We start from the raw sequence: 22,037 nt of genomic DNA on the forward strand, positions 1-22,037 counted from the left end.
TCAACAGTTTAGTAGGAATAAGATTAAGAGGGCAAGAGATGAGTCATAAGGAGAAGATACTCTTAGAGAGAGCATAAAGGATGAAAGGAGAGTAACTGGATTAAATTTGGATCAAGCACTAGGTTAGGGGTTACCTGGTAATGGTTTGAGTAGACAAGTGGAAAGGAGAAAAGCAGAGAGGAAGCTAAAAAGGTCAATAACTCTTTTCATATATCGTTGGAGGTGAGGGTGGTGGCAGAAGAAAAGAGAGATTTAGGTTGTGTATTGGGAAAAAAAGAGGAGCTATTTTTGGATTTTAGGATGATAGTAGAGCACTGGATAACATTTCTAGAAGATAGTGAGGCACGACAGTGTTTGCTGTAGTCAAGGGACAGGAACTTTTACATCTACATCCCAGGATTTCAAAAAGTAAAAATGGAGACTGTCCAAAGGATTGGGAAAAGTAAAGGATTTGCTGGAAACAGGGACATCAAAGATGTAGGGTGTTAGGCTGGTTGGACATGCTGAAATTAGCATGATGATGCTGCCCCTTTAACAAGGTTATTTTGTCCCTTTAACAAGCTTATTTTACATACAGGTAAACAGGAGCTTTTCCAGAATCTCTAGATTCTTGAAAGAGAACCACCAAAACATCCATTTCCTTTCTAGCCATCTCCTCCAACACTCTGGGATGAAGCTCTTCTATTTCTGGGTATCTTCAACACAGTTAGCTTTTCAAGTAATACCTCTTTGCAATCTAATTTCGTTTGGTTCCTCAGCTTCATAAGTCCTTTGGATTTCTAGCATTTTGGAGAGAGTCCCTGCATCTTCTTGCATGAAGACAGATGCAAAGTTTCTCCACCTTTTCACTGCTCTCCAATATAAATTAATCTGTTCAGTCGCCGAAAATAATCATGTACCTTTACAATCATCTGAATGCCATCTATTCATTACCAAGCAGCAGTATATGGAACACAATGTCCACTCAAATATTTTATCGCACTGAAATATAAATTGTGGTCTGTGTCTTCGGTTTCCAACTGAGGTCAATTACAGAATCAGTAGCCAGCACACAGTATAGCCACTTCTCAGTGACTGCTGAAATTCAGCAGGACCCACAGGTTGAGGGGGCAAGAGTTACTGTTAGAGTGTTGGGTACAGGAGTCCAGGCGTGGGGCAGGATTTAATGGGGAGGTACAATGGGACCTGTTGAGTATCTGGAGTAGATTATTACTAGGATGTCTTTAAAGTAGGAGAGTATCCTAATGTTATGAGAGAGCAGACTAGCCTAGTATTCTCAGTCTCTAGTCCATTGCATAATGGCTGCAAAGATGGAATGAGATGAATTGACCATTTAAGAATGTCAGCGGACAGAGGAGTAGCCAGGCTTTGTGTACTGTGGATGACGGTTAGCGGTTTTGGGGGGTAAAGAAGTGATGGAAGGCAACCACTTTACTTTACATGACCCACCTGTAAAATGTCAGCAAGGGGCAATAAAATCCTCCCACCCCAGTATGTCTTTAAGAGCTAGTTTTCTGGCTGTTATTCATGTTAATCTTTAATGTCCATTATAAATGAACAGACAATATTATTAAATGGCAACTCTGTTGGCACCAAAGAAAATGGAGGGTGAACCACAATGCCCTTAATAGTGCAGAATATGGATATTAACTGAGAGCAGTGCTCGTACAGGACACAATATAAAGAGAGAACCAACGGCCTTGTAAGATTTTGTTTCAATTTATCGATTCTTGTTTAAAGATCTTGTTTTCTGCCAAGTTGAATTTCTGCCTCTTCAAAATTGTTTCAAATTTCTCAGTACTAATGTTGTCATTTTGCAACTTGCAGGTTTTCAGCTGAATCACATGTAGGTGCAACAAATTCCATTCTATTACTAGTATTTCCTGTTCAAGAATGTTGAACATCCTGCCCAGTAATGAGAACAATAATCTACACACTCTGTTTCAATGCATAACCAGACACAACAGATTGAAAACACATTCATAGGCAGGCAGAGATGCAAAATGAGGTAAAACACCCAAGTTTCACAACTGAAAATCTCCACGTGGTTTCTTTATTAAAATGTCTCCATTAAACATAAGAAGGAAGAGATGTTACAGGGATACATGGGTATGATAGAGGTCCATGTCAAAAGAACAGTGACAGACAAAATCGCCTAACTAACAGGACTTCTGAGATGAGGCTGAAAGAGCGACAAGTAAATTTGGTAGTTGAGGTGATTCTCACCCACCACACATGGAAGACCTAAAGCAATTCCAACATTAAAGCATACAGCTACTTTACAGATCATGAAAAGAGAATCTGAGCAACATTTTTTTTTGCAATGTATTGATTAAAATTTGTATTCTCTTATTGAGAAAAGCACATAAGCGTGTGGTAAACATAACCCCTTTGTAAAACTGGTTTTAATTTGTATTTAATTAAAATTTTATTATTACATTCTTCTGGACTTCATATTCTAGATTCTATGCTGATAGAATTAAGCAGGCAATGAGGTACTATCCATGCCATTTTGCTCTTATAGGCTGAACTTGGTTTTCTGGTCTGTCACTCCAGTGCAGTACTGAGGGGGTGCTTCAATGTCAGGGGCCCTGTCTTTCAAATGAGATGTTAAGCTGAGGTCCTGTCTGCCATCAATGGTACAGGTTTAACGTCCCATGTTAAAAAAAAGTCTTCCTGATGCCCTGTCCAATATTTATCCCACTTTCAACATCACTAAAATGCATTGTATAGTCATCACCACATTGCTGTTTGTGAGATGGCACTGTAAGTTGGCTGTGTGTCTTCTTTATTTTAATAGTCACCATACTTCAAAAATACTCCATTGGCTGTAAAGTATTCTGGGATGTTCTGATATTTGGAAAGACAAGTTGTCAGTTTATAGTGGTAAATCTGTCAAAGAACTCTCAAAAGCAGATTTTTGGTCCCAGAGTTAGAAAACATCAGATGAAAGCTTTTTTATTTGCACTTCAAGTGGACAAAGCAAGCATATTTCCATAAGATGTAAATTAACTTGGAGAAGTGGAAGATCATTTGGCACATTGAGCCTGTCCACTGCCATATACCACTATCGTGAATTCTATTTGATTTCTGGAGGGAAGTGAATCATTGCAAGTCAATAGAGATAAGCCCCTGTGAAAATCTCTGCTCCTCCAAAGTCCTAACAATGTTGAAATGAAAGCCAAGAAATCTGTCTAAAAATTATATTCTTCTGATCTGAATACATTGAGCATCTTGGCACAAGGGAACCAGAGTGTTGGCTCCTGGCAACCACATACTCCAGCACGTTGCAGAGCAAGTAAATTGATCCTGAATCTCAAGAGTCATCAATCATGGTTGAAGACGGTAACTCTTTCATCAAAGCTAATTTGTTGCAATCTTCAAAGAAAGCTCAATTTAAAATGCTTATTTAAATATGAGACACTTTTGATAGATTTCTTCAGTATTAAACTTTCCAAAAAGAGATTGAGCAATAACCAAAGAGTTTGATTCCGTGCTGTACAACTCTGTAACTCTATCTCAAAAAAAAATATAGAGTGCTCAACCAGCATGTTATTGATGTCAATGACATGCATGCTCACAAAACAAGATGCTGAGTTGTTTTGGGATAAAAGAGATATACTGCCAAGTTGTGTACACCTCTACACAGGAGCAGCCAATGGCATCATAAAACTCATAAATGTTCTGTCTTATAGATCATGGCTCAGAAGAGATTGGTCGCTGTCTCCACTCAAGAGACGGAGTCAGGCATAACATGTTGACTAATTTTTTCAATGATAATAAATGAGCAAAAGAAATTAAGCAGACTAGCTCCCTACTACACTAATAACAATGCATAAATCTGACACTAAAATCCTCCTTTGCTGGTACAGATCTAAAATGGATCTTTCTTTAATCTCATCTATATTTAGGGTTGACTTGTGAACCTGAAAAGTCCATAAGCTATATAAGGCTGATAGATTTTCCATAAAAGGTTCATTTCATTTTATTTCATTTCCTTTCACAATTTTGCATTAAAGCTCTCCTCAAGAAATGATCTTCAGCTGCAGTGAGGCTGTGTGGCCTGGTGAATGTAATCCACGCTCTATGTAGGTTTTTTTGCTTTATTAAGACCAGGTTTCACCTGGTCCTAATAAAACTAAGAATGCAAAGCATGAAAGGGCAATAACACTGAGATTCTGTGTCAGCACAAATTAGACATATAAAAATCAGGTACATTGGGAGTGCAGGTGTGAGACTTCCTCAGATGAAGAAACGGATGAAAAACATTAACATCAGCACAAATGTAAGCCCCAGTTACACAAACTAGTTATCATGTCTTCTCAGTACTGACCAAAAACAAAGAATTGACGCAAGACAATTTTTAAGAAAAGGCTCCCAGAAATCCAACATAAGTGTACAGTTTAAAAGAAAACAGCAAACCATGGAGAATGATAAAAAAAAATCCAAACCAGACTGTTAAAGTCATTCAAACACTTTTTTAATATAATAATTCCTAATAATGATATTCACAATCATCGGATGTTTTCCCAGAGATCTATTAATCTCTCAAAAGCAAAAAATGCTTTCAAAACAAATAAGGATGCACCACTGGAGATATTTCCGGGATAAATTGACAATGTGATAATGTACAATTACCTCAGCCCATAAAGGCAATATTGCTGCAAAAAAAAAGGAGTTATAGAAAAGCCATGATTTTAATCATTGGCAAGACAAAATTAAATAGCTCTAATATATTACCTGGGACTAGTTACCGATCTATACATCTGAACTATGGTAAACCATTACTTGCAAAAGCTGCCAATGTAAACATCTGCAGTCAATGTGCCAAGGACCTGCCTTTGAGAGCAACACATGAATGAATAAATGTATATTCATTCAGATTAAATACCTTCATATACTTTGTTATTTTCTTCAAAATAGTTTGAGATCAAGCTCGTGGCATCAGTAAATTTGTGGCTAGCCTACCAACTTTGTGAAACATAGAGCCCACACATGGATATAGACAAGTGTTTTATGTTTCCAGTGCAAGACCGAAGTGGCAACAACATCTGAATCCATTATTGCATAGCTGGATGCAAGTTAACTGCAGCCTAACCCTTTGATCTAAAGGGAACATTGGGCTAAATGTTATGGTTTTGTTTTGTTAAGTTTCAGTTTTATCAAATTTCATGAAGGGTTTCTCTCAGCGAGGCCTCGAGATTTAGGTCACTGCATCTGAACAAACTCATCTCTTTATCTACCTACCCTAATCCTATAGCATCCTTCTCATCCAATTCTAGCTTTATCTACCACTCATTGGACCCAGCATAACTCGGCACTGTCAAGACAACCTGGAATGGACTGACATTCCTGTCATCTTTAAAAGGCTTTTGTGCACCTTGACCAGCTCTGTCATTCCGAAGTTGCCCTGAATGGTTCTCGACATTGGCCTGCAACATAGCAGACAAAGGAGAATTGGCATTCCATTTGCAGGGTCCTAGAGGTCCTTGTTGGCAGAGATTTTTTTTGATCATTCATGAGATTTGGACATCTCTGACAAGGAAAGCATTTATTGCCCATCCCTAATTCTCCACAGGGCAGTTAAGAGTCAACCACATTGCTGTGGGTCTGAAGTCACATGTAGAACAGACCAAGTAAGGCTGGCAATTTCCTTCCTTAAAGAACTCAAGTGAACCAGATGGATTTTTCCAACAATTGACAATGGATACATGGTCATCTTAATTACAGAAGTTTATTAAATTCAAATCATGGCAGAATTTGAACATTACCTGGATCTCTGGCCTAACCATCCAGTGATACTACTGCAAGGCAATCCATGAAGGGTGGTGCAGAGGTAGAATGCCCTCTTCCCCCAGGCCAGCAGAGGATTCCACCACACCAGACCATATGAGCCTGGACCCAGGTTGCTCCCAGAGACACTGCAGTCTTACCCGTTTGGTGGAATGCCCAGCAATGTAGGAAGCAGATCAATGATGGCTTTCACTCTTCCTCTATAAGTGCCACCATGTTTAATCCAATATCTCACATGTACTCTAACTCCACTACTGCACCCACCTCCCACCAAGTCGTTTGCTCTACCACTCTCATTATTGCCAGCAGAATCTTCCCTCATTCACCATCACCCACCCTGACTGTCGACACAACTAACCCTCATGCCCCATGCATGCTGACAACTTATTTGCTCAGGTTACCTTCCCAAATGCACCAAAAGTAATAGCTATGCCACCCACATCATTTTCCCAAATACATGCTTCCCTCTCATTTCAAGAGGAAAACCAGCCAGTCAGCCACTTGGGGAGCTCAGAGTCAGGGTCCTCTTCATTTCAGGGGTGAAGAGCTATGATAGGGTTTGGACTTCTTGATCTGGACTGCACAACAAGCAGAAAGATCCATTCTTAGTCAATCCCCCTTTAGCATCTAGTTACCCCAATTAGATCTCCTCACATCCTTCCAAGCTCCAGGGAGTCTAGGCCTAAACAGCTGACTCTCTCCTCATAAGACAAGCTTTTTTTTTAATCTCTGGAATTAATCTGGTGAACTTTCTCTGAATTATTCCCAATGGAAGTCCATCCTCCCTTTAGTAAGGGCACCAAAACTATACAAGTACTCCAGAGTTGGTCTCACCAATGCCTAGTACAACTGCTATTCACTCCTTTTATACTGCATTCCTTCAGCAATAAATGCCAAAATTCCATTTACCTAGCCTGCATACTTGTTTTCTGTGATTCATGCACATGGACACCCAGATCCCTGGGTGGAGTTTTTCAATTAAGATAATAAGTTGCCTTTTTTACTCTTCTGTCTAAAATGGATAACTTCACATTTATCCTCACTCAACTCCATCTGCCAAATTTTAGCCTATTCACAACAATTATCCTTATCAACTTGTAAATTACTTATTTCTTTTGCGAAACTTCCTTTCCCACCTATTTTAATGTCATTTTCAAGTTTTGTTACAGTACATTACATCCCTGTATCCCAGCCATTAATATAGATGTTAAATAGTTGGCTCGTGGACCAATGCCAGTACCACCTCCATGGGATATATCTTGCCAACCAAAAAAAGACCCATTTATCGTAATTTTGTGTTAGGCAATCATATATCCAAGCTAATATATTAGCCCCTGACCCAATGTGACCTTATCTTGCACATTTACCTTAAGTGTGGCACCTCACCAAATATCTTCTAGAAGTCCAGATATACTACATCTGCAGGACCCCATTATTCACTTTATTTGTTACACATTTGAAGAAGACAATTAAATTCATTAATTTGATTCATGTGGCAACTTGAGACCAAGCTAACATGGTCTAATGCCCTGCACTCCTCTAATAGTCCAAGGAGAGAAGAACGTCCTGCCTAAGCACCACCCTAATCTCCAGATCCCTGACCACAAAGTGCAGCTCTAATTTCCTCCTGTCTGCCATGTCTAAGAACAATGTCAGGAACTATGTATGGAAGCTCTAAATTGATGGTGCTAGTCTAGAAACTGAATGTCCTTATAAAGATGGCAGCGGGGATGCTAGTCAATTCCAGGATATTTCAGCAGTGGTAAATTATCCCTGGAATGGAGTGTGGTAAGGTGGGGTTCAAATTGGACAAGTGGGACACCACTAGATGCAGGGTACATTATAATGAGGTGAGTTTTGTAAGATATGGTGAGAAGCCTCATGGTGTGACACTTTCTAAACAATTTAACACAATTTGCAGTTAGCGAAAAAAAGCATAAGATTCAGCCCATTGGTAATTCAATGTCACTGACACTAAGTTTAAGTTATGTCAAATTTACTGTGTATCAACAGGCCATTTGGCCCAAATGATCTTTTTGTGTTCCACCTAAGATTTTCAGTAACCTAACATCACCTCACCCAATCAACAGACTTTATTGTTGTTTTCTCCCTCATATTTTTATCTAACTTCCCCTTAGAAGCATCCATAATTTTTGGACCCATCGCTCCCTCCGATACTGAGTTACACAGTCTGTTTTCTCAGGTAGTTTCTCATGACTTCCTAACTGAAGTGTTTAGTATCCACTCCATTTTCATGGCTGCCAGTTTTGGACACTGCACAAAATGGAGGGGGATGTTGTATATCTACCCTATCAAATCCCTTCGTTATTTTAAGAGCCACTAATGAAGTCACCTCACAGGCATCTCTTGAGAGTAGAACTCCTGCTTGTCAGTCTTTTCCCATGGTTTGATGGAGAGTTCAGGAAGGCATATCAGAAAGAGCACGAGGCACATCTAAAAATGAGGTCTCAACCTGGTGAAGCTACCAAACAGATCACCTTGCAATGCCAAACAGCCAAGCAGCTAGTGATACACAGACTTAAACAATCCAACAACCAGTGAATCAGATCGAACCTCTGTAGTCCTGCCACATCTAATCTAGAATGATGGTGGACGATTAAACAACTCACTGGAGGAAGAGGTTCCACCAATAACCCCATCATCAATGATGGATGTGTCCAGAACTCCTGTGCAAAAGATACAGTTGAAGCACTCGCCCTAATCTTCAGCCAGAGGTGTCAAGTGAATGATCCACCTTGGTCTTCGCCATGGTCCCCAGTGTCACGGATATCATTTTTCAACCAATTTGATTCACTCCAAGAAAAGGTTGGAGGTACTGGATATTGCAAATTCTATGGGCACTGACAACAGTAATGCTGAAGACATGTGCCCCAGGACTTGCTACTTTCCTAGCCAATACTCCAGTATAGTTACAACATTGACATCCACTAGATAATGTGAAAAATTGCCCGAATATGTTACGTGTATAAAAACAGGACAAATCCAACCGAGCCAATTACCGACCCATCAGTCTACTCTCAATCATCAGTAAAATGATGGATGGCGTCATCAACAGCATGATCAAGCAGCACCTGCTCAAGCAATAACCTGCTCAGTGACACCCAGTTTGGGTACCACCAGGGCCACTCAGCTCCTTATCTCATTACAGCCTTGGTTCAAATATGAATAAAATAACTAAATTTCAGAGGTGAGGTGAGAATGACAGCCTTTGACATCAAGGTCACATTTAAGTTTGGCATCAAGAAGCCATAGCAAAACTGGAATCAATGGGGCAATCTCTCTGCTGGTTGGAGTCATGCCAACACATAGGTTATTGTTGATAGATGACAATCATCTCAGCTCCAAGATATCTCTGCAGGAGCTCCTCAGAGTAGTGTCCTAGGCTGAACTTCATTTGCTTCATCAATACCTTCCCTTCATCATAAAGTTACAAACAGGATGTTCATCAATGATTGCTCAATGCTAAGCATCATTCACAATTCCTTGGGTATTAAAGTAGTCCATGTTCGAACGTAACAAGATCTATACATATTCAGGCTTGGCTGACAAATGGCATGTCGCAATTGTGGCACACAAACCAGGCAGTTTCTTATAGCATTTCCCATAAGAAATAATCCAACACCACGCCTTGACACTCAATGGAGTTGCCATCTCTGAATTCCCCCTCTATCAACATCCAGGAGATTAATATTGACCAGAAACTTAACTGAACGTGCCATAAAAGAACAGTTTAGAGAATAGGAAGACTGCAGCAGTAACTCACCTCCTGACTCCTCAAAGCCTGTCCACTCTATACAAGGCAAAAATAAGAAGAGTGATGGAATACTTCCCATTTGCCTAGATGAGTGCAGCTCTAACAGGAAGCTTTATACCATCCTGGACTGAGCAGCCAACTTGTTTGGCATTACCATCACAAGAATCCATTCCCTCCACCACCGACGCTCAGTACAGCAGTGTGTACTATCTATAAGATACCTTGCAGAAATACACCAAAAACCTTTCCAGAGCACCTTCCAAACACAAGACCACTTCCATCTGGAAGGACAAGGGTTGTAGATACAATGGAACACCACCACCTGTAAGTTCCCCTCTAAGTCACTCACTACCCTATCTTGGAAATATACCTCCGTTCTCTATTGTCACTGGGTCAAAATCCTTCCAAAGAGTATTGTGGGTCAACCTACAGCATGGAGACTACAATGGTTCAAGAAGGCAGTTCGCCACGATTTTCTCAAGGGCAACTGGTGGCAAGCAACAAATGCTGGCCCATCCAACGACAGTCATGTCCCATGAGTGAATAAAAGAGAAGAATTCTAAGCTCAGGTTATTCCATTGTGGGATCAAACATACAGCACTTTGAAGTCCATCACTATGTTTCTTAAACAAAGAACATTCCTGGACGCCACTGAGGGAAAAGGTTTTTTTTAGACAAGTTGATACTGTAATTTCGTTTCTTCTAAGTAACTATTTGTTTTTCTTTTAGCTGTGCAAGTAACCCTTCCCCTTAGGGTGCTGAATAATAGGGGCCAGCATTTATTGTTTACAGCCTGAAACAGACTTTGCCCTTTTCTGGCATTTTCATAGTTTGAACAAGCTTTGTCCATTTTCGAACTTCCAGCTGGATTTCGTGGGAGTTGCTCTGCGCTTCAGTGACCCTGTATGAAGCCAGACTGAAATTTTGAGAGGTGTTGAGAGCACTTTTGTGAGGGGAGCCTGTCATTTGGAAATGTTGAAAACTAGTTTATTATTATTAACTGTCATCAAATGGACTGAGTACGATAAATAAGCCTATTATAGACCTGTAATAGGCACCCAGTTGAAGAGTATAGGCAAATTTTGTTGGTTTAATTGATTTTGCAGTCTCAGAACAATACTCTTTGCCTGGAGTTAAAGTTTTCCATCCCTAAATGCGATGAAACTTTTGCTGACACATTAGAATTTCCATTAATCCACAATGGACATTTATAATTAAACATTTAATTCCTTTTCTTGCCAACACTCATCTAATAAAGCGAGGCTGATGTTTTCAGGTATTCACTGGAGGAGAATTTTCAGCACCTTCTGTTTTCAGGATCACTGTTCTCTTTGACAATACCTGCCACTCCTGAAGTTCACATTGCTTTCAGGATTACAGTCATGAACTATGAACACTTGTATTGCAGCAAGGAATGCAGCCAGTATTGTGTGGGGCAGAGGTTACTGTTTTTTTGGGCTTGGAACATAAAGAATATCTGAGAGAAAGCACACTGACGGACTCTAGGCCTTGATGATCTCACACTTGCAATGGGACCTGGTGAATCCTCTGTTCAGGTAAATTATTGGTCAGAAAATCTATCCGATGCTGTGAGACTCGTACAGTCATTTCCACTGGGCTCTACATCAGTATTAGTACTTCATGCTGGAGATTTCTCCAGTGTAACCTTTGCAGGAACAAATGAACTTAAGGACTAGGAGTGAGTAATTCAGCCCCTTGCTACCTCATTTGATACGATTGTGGCTGATCTCATCTCGGCCTCAACTCCACTTTCCTACCTGCTTTCCATGACCCTCGACCCATTACTAATAATAATCTATATCCTCCTTAACTTTATTCAGTGCTCCAGTACCAACTGCACCCTGGGGTGGTGAATTCCACAGGTACACTACGCATTGAGAGAAGTAATTTCTCCTTATTTCTGTTTTAAATCAGCTACCCCTTATTCTAAAACTACAACCTGTATGATCGACAGAAAACCTGGCAGGGGGAGGTTGGTGACAATTATGCAGCTTGGAACTTTCCAGAGGTCAGGCTGGTGCCAGGAAGGGAAGAGGGATAGAGTGCTCCTTTCCTGGGTTCCCATGCCCATTGCAGAGCACTATGTCCAAATTCTCCCAATCCTTTATTCACCAGTCCTGTCCACGTTTTCTCTTCACCCCCATAGTTGTCCTTTCTGTCCGCCAGTGCAAGAGACACTCCTATACCTCAATTACCTTCAAACTTGATTTACTTAACTATCTTCCCTTTCGACAATCTGTCAACTTAACAGTAGTCCCCATTCCTGCTGTGTTCCTGGGACTAGAGATGGGATTGGTAGGCCCTACCCAAGTCCATCAGGCATTAACTGACAGCAGGCAGAGTCAGGAAAGAGGGGTAGAGTGACCCCTGGCCTTTACACCACATCCCAAGCATTAAACCCAGTTCAGAGAGTCACTCAGAACTTACAGCATATAACATTATCGTTCAACTCAACTGGAAGTTCTGAGTTGTATCTATTTTCACCAACTGCAGTCACTGAGTATTTCTGCTACAGTTAGTTTACTGAGTTCCTGAATGAAACATTAACTTTGAGAACTCAGGATTAAAGATTGCTGCACGTCGGAATATAAAACATGGTCTTTTGTTACACATTTTCCTGCATTTAACTCATGCCCAGCTGCTATTCACTTTGGAATAATATGGAGATGAAATACTTTTGACAATAAGTAACAACAAAAGCAAACTTCAGAAGTTACACAATAAACAGTTTGCATCAAGAGCTATCTTGGGAATGTGTGATCTATTTAAAATGTTTAAGAGGACTTGATAATGAGAAGCTATTTTGAGTTCTATAAAGTGACAGCGCAGAACACTTCATTTTGCCAAACTGGTACATATATGTTTCCATGTACTTTTATCTGTCATTGTCAATCTGTTCTACATTACATATTCACTCAAATAGTATTTATAGTACTGCAAAATCAATAGGAAGATTTGTGGCACAGTGTAGCATCCTTGTCTCTGAAAATCATAGAATCCCTACAGTGTGGAAGCAGACCATTTGGCCCATCGAGTCCACGTCTACCTCCGAACAACATCCCACCCAGACCCACCCCTCTACCGTATCCCTGTAACCCTGCATTTCCCAGGCTGACCCACCTCGCCTGCAGATTTCAGATAGCAGTGGCACTTGCCAAGGAAGGTGTGTGTATAATATAGCCGGGCAGCTGAAAGGCCAACTTGCAAATCCTTCCAAAATGTGTCAACAGTCATGCAATGGGAAGAAAATCGGAGTCTTTCCCATCACTATCCATGACTCTGGAAAATGCAGGAATGCACATTTCCATAGTATCTCAGATTCCTTTGAAGGGTGGAGGGATTGTGGTTAAGGAGTACAGTTGACGGTGTCGATCAGATTGTCACAAACAATGCAGAGTTTAATCAGAAATGAAGCCTGCATCTTTGACCTGCATCATATTCTTCTACATGGTGGAGATTATGACATCAGACCTGCCTGTGAGGTGAGATCCCAAGAAGATGAAATCAATGACTGATTTATGATCTGTCAACGCTTCAATGTGAACACTTTTGTCTATGTGTTTAAATACTCCATAGTTTCTACAATTGTTATCTCTTACCTCCTCCAGCCTTACAAAAATGAGATCTCTGTCCTCTCCAATGCTACATCCCCATCTTTCACTGTTCAATCGTGATTTGCTTTTCAACCTATTCTCCCATAAGATGTGGGTGTTTACCACAAGGCCACAATTGTTGCCCATCCCTAAATTTCTTAGACGTGGAGAAGATCTGCTCTTTTAAAGTGCTGTAGTCTACGTAAGGGTGAGACAGACACAATGCTATTAGATGACCATGCACTCAGCTATCCATCTAACCCCTCTTCCACCTAAACTCTAGAATACGCCACCAGCTTTTTAATCTCTCTTCTTGAAGGACATTGGAGTGAAGTTTTGAGCTACAACGAAAGGAGAGTGTTCGACCAAAAAGGGAACAATCATTGAGGCAGTCTATAATAAAATGGCTTTCTAGAAGGAGTTACAAGGCCAGATTAACAAAGTGAAGAATTGTGGTCCCTTTTGAAGTTTCATGAAATTTGATGATCCACTGTATTATTATCATCTGGAGGTATTGTTGAAAAACTGATGGAATCTGTTTTGGTTGCAGTAGCTATTTGATTAGTATAGTGGAATGTTCAATCAACATTTATTAGAAATTTACCACATGCTAAATTAGGGTGCTGTAAATAAGTTGTACATGTCTGGTAGACTATAGTGCTGTTCTTATTGTTTGTTTAAAAACATAGCATCTTCTGACTTTGTCCTTTTAGGAAATCCACTTGTTCTCACACTTTATTTTCTTTAAAGAAAAATGTTACTGATCCCTAGCCTAGACTGCAATTTAAATTAAACTTCAATCAGTTCTGGGAAAGGGTTATACCAGACACAAAATGTTAACTCTGTTTTTCTCTCTCTGCAGACAGTGCCAGACATGTTGAGTATCTCCTGCATCCTCAATGTTTGTTTGCACTTAAATTTGGCAATCTGGTCTGGGGTCAGAACATTGTTGGCTGATGATCACACGTTAATCAGTTCCACTTGCAGCCCTTTAGATATTGAGACAGTCAGTACTAATATGCATCAAAACCTGGATAGAATTTAAGCTTGCTAAGTGGCAGATACTACAGTATTTATACCATTCTACTGCCAGGCAATGACCATTCCAACAAGGCAATCTGATTGTTTTCTCTTAGCATTTAACAGCAGTACCATCAATGAATCCCTCATTATCAACATCCTGGAGATCACGAGAGACTTGAGTAGGCCAGATTCGCAAGTACTGTGGCTACAATAGCAGGTTAGAGACTGAGTATTTTGTGATGAATTCGACATCATCACTGCCCATTTACTGTCTATCACCTGCAAGGCAGAAGTCAGGAGTGTGATGGAATACCCCCGACTTACATAGAACAAGGAACAGTATAGCACAGTGCAGGCCCTTCGGCCCTTGACTTTCAGACAACCTTTTACCCTACTCTAAGATCAAACTAACATACATGCCCTACACTGTACTGTCTTCTATGTCAAGAGTGTGGTGCTAGAAAAGCACAGCCGGTCAGGCAGCATCCAAGGAGCAGGAGAATCAATATTTTGGGCATAAGCCTTTCATCAGGAATGCCCAAAACGTCAACTCTTCTGCTCCTCGGATGGACCGGCTGTGCTTTTCCAGCACCACACTCTCGACTCTGATCTCCAGCATCTGCAGTCCTCACTTTCTCCACTGCCTTCCATGTGCATATCCAAGAGTCACTTAAATGTCCCTAATGTATCTGACTCTACGACCAGCTGGCAGTGCATTCCACGCACCCACCACTCTCTGTGTAAAGAACCAACCTCTGATATCTCTCCTAAACCGTCCTCCAAACGCCTTAAAATTATGTCCCCTTGTGATAGCCATTTCCACCCTGGGAAAAAGTTTCTAGCTATCCACTCTATCTATGCCTCTCAACATCTTGTATACCTTGATCTAGTCACCTCTCACCCTTCTTTGCTCAAATGAGAAAGGTCCTAGCTCTTGCCTACATGAGTGCTGCTCCAACAACACTCAAGAAGCTTAAAAATATTCAGGACAAACCAAACCCCTCTTCACCACCGTAAATGTCCACTCCCTCCATCAATGATGCACAATGTCCACAGCATCCATAAGATACTCCATAGCAACTCACTGAGACTTATTCAATAGTAGCCTTCAAACTCGTACCCACCATTGGATAGAAGAACGGCAGCAGCAAAAGCAGAAAGACAAAAGGTTTACCCCACCCTAACTTGGGAACTATGTTGTTGTTCCATCATTGTTTCTCCATCAAAATCTTAGAATTTTCTACAAAACAGCACCGGGATGGATGGCATTGGTTCAAGAAAGCTGACCACTTTCTCGGGCGAAATTGTACACCAAATACTGGTCTTGTCAGCAATAGCTCATGAACAAGGAAGAAAAACACTACATGCAAATTAATACAATGTATATAAAATGTATAAATAATATGGTATTTCCAAAGTCAGATTTAATCTCAGGGAATCTCAATGAGTTTATGCCAAGTTATATGTGGCTGCTTAATGTATTTGAAATTCCTCCAACAATTGCCTTACCACAGACAAATAAACATATTTAATGTTTGCGGTCTTTGGCCAGTAAAACTAAATGATTGTAATATCACGACCTAGGAAAGAATGCAGAGGAGATGGTATGATGATTTCAATATCGTGGAGAAATTAGAGAAATTGTAATTGTTCTCCTTTGGAATGAAAAGATCAAGGGGAAATTTAGTCACGCTGTTCAAAATTATGAGGGGTTTTGAACAAGTAAGGAGAGGCAAAGTTCCGAGTGGTAAAAGGGTGAGTAGTCCAGAGGACACAGTTTTAAGGTACTTGGCGCAAAAAAAACCTGAAGATAAGTTGTGAGGAAGCCTGTTATGTAGCAAATTGCTAGATTCCGGAAAGCACGATCTTTCAACTGTCAGTGCAGCTTTATGCAATTTCATTGGGCAGTAATGTTTCTGTGACCTTTCAACCATTAACAATAGTCTGCAGCAATCTCATTGATTGTCTGGAAGCGTGTGATTTCTTTGGTCATGGCATTGTGGTTTTGAAAAGGCTTTAGGCCTTTGCCAATTGAGACTAGATGAAAGGGGTGGGGGTTCAATGGGGCGGGAGAGGGGGCTGCAACATTTACAAAAGTGGTGTGTTGACCCTTAGTAACCATGATAGCAACCACTATTACTTGATTTTTTTTTTAAAGCAATTTGACTGAAAAACCTGTTGTGATCTTATCATGGCAGCAAAGAATGGCATCAGAAGAATGATATAATGCAAAACAATCATAGACTCACAGAATTGTACAGCATGGAAACAGACCCTTCAGTCTAACTCATCCATGCCGACCAAATATCCTAAATTAATCTAGTTCCCACTTGCCAGAATTTGGTCCATATCCCTCCAAACCCTACCTATTCATGCACCCATCCAATTGTACCAGCCGCCACCACTTCCTCTGGCAGCTCATTCCACACATGCACCACTCTCTACATGAAACTGTTGCCCCTTTAGGTCTCTTTTAAACTTTTCCCATCACACCTTAAAACCATGCCCCCAGTTTTGGAATCCCTCGCCCCTGGGAAGAAACATGTCCATTGAACCAAGGACCTTAGGACTGAGGGACTTAGAGGGTGTGAATCTTTAGAATTTTCTACCCCAAAGGGCTGTAGATACTTAGTCATTGGGTATGTTTCAGACAGAGATTTCCAGATAGTGAAGATATCAAGGGATAGTCCAGGAAAATAGCTTTGAGATAGAAAATCAACCATGATCTTGCTGAATACTAGAGTAGACTCAAAAGCCCAAATGGCCGACTCCAGTTCCTGTTTTCTCTGTTCTTATGATTTTCAAAGTTGCTGTATTACTAATGTTACAGTTAGAATGGAAGGTGGGAGGAAATGTTTTGATATTTAATGATTATATCTGAGAAAATTAATTAATAAATCTAAGACCATGAGATCTGAGCCTGTACATAGGCAATCGATGCAAAGCTGGCTTTAGGTGTAATGATATGACAGTTGAGTGGGACGCACAGAAATAATTCAGTCTCCATCGTGTGTCTCATGTCTATTATTGTACATGACTTAGATTTTACACCATCATCAATAGCTAATTAGCACAACGTACATCATGATTTGACCCAGAGAAAAATAGCTTTCTCACAGCGCAGGAGAATTAGGAGGCTGATACTAAACTGAAGACACTGCAGCATTTGCATTGGTAAGGTGATACAATTGCAGTGGACAGTTACAGACAAGTTTATATAGTTTCCACTTCAAGCGTGAACTTCTGAAGCACAAGATTGTGCTGCAAGAATGAAATCAGGAAGGCAATTCTTATTGTGAGGAGTTGCTCCAGTTGCAAGATTTTTAGCACAGTAAAGAAGCACACCCCTGGCAGGTAACCAAAATCAGGAACTCTTTGAGATGTACTGATATATCTGGAGGGAAATTGACCATGAGGTCGGTTAAGCTGAACCTGAGTAATGATCAGAGCAATCAGTAAAGTCAAATATACCTAGAACAGTGTGTATAGTTGCTCCTCAGAATGAAGATGACACAGTTCATGGCAAAAAAAATTATGCACAGAGCCGTTTCACATGAGGAGGCTGTTTCATTGAAGTTACATGGACTAAAGAGTGTGGCACACTCAGTGGGATGGACTCCCACTGTTAGGGCACATGACCGGGAATTCCCAGTTTAAACGGTCACTCAAAATGTTGACAGACAAGAATTACGTAAGCAGAAAGTCAAGTTTTGTGCCAATGTTTTGAATATATCTTATATATAAATATTCTTTAGAAAAAATCACTTGTAGGAAGAGGCATAGGATATCATTTAGTGAAATAGAATTGTGTACAATCCACAGTAACAGCCTGTTCACCCAAACAGGTTATGTCAGCTGTACACTAACTTCCTCCCACATCTACCTCTATCAATATACCCATCTATTCCTTTCTCCCTTGTGTGTTTGTCAAGGTTCCCCCTAAATGCATCAATGCTATTTACTTGCAACGCCTTAGGGAATGCCATATTCTCAACAGTCTTTCACTAAAGAAGCATTAGTGTATACTAAATACATCATTACAGCAATGTAAAGCATCAAGAGCCATGTTGCACCTCCGTGTGAATTGATGTTGTTGTTCTGCATTATGAGCATCACTGCCAGTTGTTGATGCAGTTTCTGGAACATCAGGTCTTCACTGTTTCCTGTAGTCATTAACATTCTCCTCACATAGCTCCATCTCAGCTGTGAAAAGTACAATAAAGGTTCAACTTAATTACTTTGAAATCAGTACCGTACAATCCCTTGGAAAAACCTTCCTCTGGAACCCACACCTCTGATATAAGGAGAATTGCTATCACTTGTCAGAATGCAAACTGCCTGAATTCAGCTTTGCATGTGGTGGCATTGCACAGTAAAATAAGATGCTCAGCAAAATAAGGAATCTACAACAGAGAAAGAGGCCATTTGGCCAAGATATATTGTCTGTAGCATCTAGGGGTGTGTAGGTTAGGGGTTACGGAGAGTGGAGGGAATGGGTGTGGGTGGGATGCCCTTTGGAGAGTTGGTCCAAGCTCATCATATATTTGCCAGAAAAGACAGAGTGACTCAAACTCAGCCCATTTTCCTGACCTGGATACGGGGCCCTGTAGGTAACTGATCTGTTGGAATGTTGCTGTCATCTGAGATTGCTACTCATGTAGTCACAAACCTGCATTATTTTACCTTCATTGATTCTGCCTATCATGAAGTCTGGGTGTCAGATGCTTCTCCAGAACTATTGTGGCAGTTCTATTTAGCTAGACTCTGAGTCGGCTGCATCTTTGTCTTTGCATTTACTTGGATTAACTGCTGTCTGACTCCCTGTAAAAATCCTGGAAATTCATTATTGACATTCGAATATACAGAATGTCGATTACAGCTCTCAAGTACAATTCATTCATTTCTCTATTCATGAGTCCTGATAGCACATGACTATTGATGTCAGAATTGCATTGTCATGTACGTCATCATAATTAATTCATTCCTGCTGCATCACAGTTGCATCAGGTACATATCCCAGGATTATGGATTTCTGTTTAAACTGTCCTTTCTAAGCATTCACCACCCTCTGAATGAAAACAGTTCTCCTCAAGCCTCCATTAATCCCTTGACCAATTACTTTAAATCTTCTGTGGCTCAGTGGTTAGAGCTGCTACCTCAAGCCTGGGTGACTGTCTGTGTGGAGTTTGCACATTCTCCCTGTGTCTGCATGGGTTTCCTCTGGGTGCTCTGGTTTCCTCCCACAGTCCAAAAGTGTGTAGGTTTGGTGGATTGGCCATGGGAAATGCAGAGGTAGGATGGGATGCTCTTCATAGGGTCAGTGTGGACATGATGGGCTGAATGGCCTGCTTTCACACTGTAGGGATCCTTTTATTCCTGGTTGTTAACTTCCATGTTTGAGGGGTGTGGAGGGGGGAGGAGTGAAAAGGCAACATTAACTTCTCGCTATCTGAGCTCTGCAATCTACTTAATACTTGCTGTCTCATTAAAATCACACAATGACTGTCTTCAGTTCCCTCCCAACACTCATTATATGACTGTATATCTCTCTCACTATTTTGTGGGAAAGTGCAGAATCTAATGCTGACTTCTGTTACTCAGTGTTGACATTTATCACTGGGATGTACTCAGGACATACTTGGTGGGAAACAGCTAAATATGCTTTGAGCACAGATGATGAAGATTGCATGGCCCATGGGAATAAAATTAAACACGCTGCTACTCTCCATATTTTATAAATAAACAGTGTTCTTCTTAAAAGAATTCTGGAAAGCGTAAGAGTACAATTGAACTTTTCAACTTTACACATATCCGGTAGTAGTGGGTATCTTCTGCAAGGGCTGGATCACATAATCACCGACCTTGGGTTTCTTTAGGAACTGAAATGGAAGCGATCATAAATCTATCACAAGTACATAGATGGAATAGTTGCGTTTTAAAGATTTTGGGCACAGTCTTGCATCCTCTATAAACCTGAGCTCCTTCAAAACTCTAATGACCCCATCGTGGAATTTCTAGCCACTTGTGGGTGAAAGAAGAGGAGGGATTGTATTTTAAGAGTATCGCACTCAGCCGGCATAGCAATGGCCCAATGTCTCTGACATATTCAAAGCATGGACAGGTGAGAAGGGTGCACAATAGTGCACAGCTGTTGGGTTGAAGTTGGGAAGCAGCCAAGCTGAGATGGCACAATAGTTCAGTGGTTAGCACTGCTGCCTTGCAGCGCCAGGGACCCAGGTTCAATTCCAATCTCGGATGACTGTCTGAGTGGAATTTGCACGTTCTCCCTGTGTCTGCGTGGGTTTCCTCTGGGTGCCCTGGTTTCTTCCCAAAGATGAGTGGGCCAGGTGAATTGGCCATGCTAAATTGCCCATAGTGTTAGGTGCATTAGTATGGATAGGTGGGTGGGTTACTCTTTGGAGGGTCGGTATGGACTTGTTGGGCCGAAGGGCCTGTTTCCATACTGTAGGGAATCTAATCTAATTGCTTTATCATGAAAATGATTTGGCATTTGGGGATTTTGTGCTGAATGGATGCATAAGCTTTCGACTGATTGTTTAGTTACTTTATGCACAGTGAAATTGCTGCCCCTCAGACATAGAGTCTTAGAGATGTACAGCATGGAAACAGACCCTTTGGTCCAACCCGTCCATGCGGACCAGATATCCCAACCCAATCTAGTCCCACCTGCCAGCACCCAGGTCCCTCCAAAACCTTCCTATTCAGATGCCTTTTAAATGTTACAATTGTACCAGCCTCCACCACATCCTCTGGCAGCCCATTCCACACACACATCACCTCTGCATGAAAAAGGTTGCCCTTAGGTCTCTTTTATATCTTTCCCCTCTCACCCTAAACTTATTCCCTCTAGTTCTGGACTCCCCCACCCCAAAGAAAAGACCTTATTTATTTACCTATCCATGCCCCTCATGATTTTATAAATTCTCTCCTCTGTAAGGCAGCCACAAGCATTATCATGGCTTTGACATTCACACTCTGCAGGCATTTCGTCTCTCCTGTAAGAGCTTACTGCCACTACTTGGGTGTCTATCTCACTGCCAGCCCAGTCAGGCATATACATTTGAAGACAGCATCATGTGAGCTGCAGTGTCAGGACTCGGACATGATCTGGGTGTTGTGGCCCCTGTCATTACTGAAAATAAAGTATTTTATTTCACACCAAGTTCCATTCACCCATGTGTTAATGACCTGCAACAAGCAACACCTCAAATTTCAAATCCTTAGTATTAGTTTTAAATCTGACCATGCCCAAAACTCTCCTTCTGTCTATAAACTCTTCCAGCCCCAAATCTGTCCACAGTTTCCCATTGCAGCCTAGTTCCAATGACTCTGTGAAGGTTCCTGTGAGTCTTTGAGCTACTTCAATGCCAGGGATGGAGCATTGAGTCACAGATTAAAATTCTCATAGTTTACAATTCCCTCCATGATCTCATCCCTCATAAACTCTGGATTTTTTTCCAGTCAGACATCCTGTAAAAACGCAGTGTCCTTCCAAATGTGTTTTTTTTTGTTGATCTCCAGTTTTCATTGTAGCACAATTGGTAGCCATGTTTTCTGTTGTTTAGGCTGTTAAGCTATTGAATTCCCCAGTTAAATCTCTTTCCCTCTCTATCTCATTCTTCTATAGGATATCCTTGAAACCTATCCCCACAAGCAAGCTTATGGACACCGTCCTAATAGCAACTTGTGTGGCTCAGTGCCAGATGTTGATTGACGATGCTTTCTGAATGCAACTTGTTCTAACCTTGCTGTTTAATGTTACTATCAATGGTTCAGCACCGCAGGAACGGTTCAGACAGAGGAAGAGATGT

This window comes from Hemiscyllium ocellatum, chromosome 39 (assembly GCF_020745735.1).
Source record: "Hemiscyllium ocellatum isolate sHemOce1 chromosome 39, sHemOce1.pat.X.cur, whole genome shotgun sequence".
Classification (NCBI taxonomy): Eukaryota; Metazoa; Chordata; class Chondrichthyes; order Orectolobiformes; family Hemiscylliidae; genus Hemiscyllium; species Hemiscyllium ocellatum.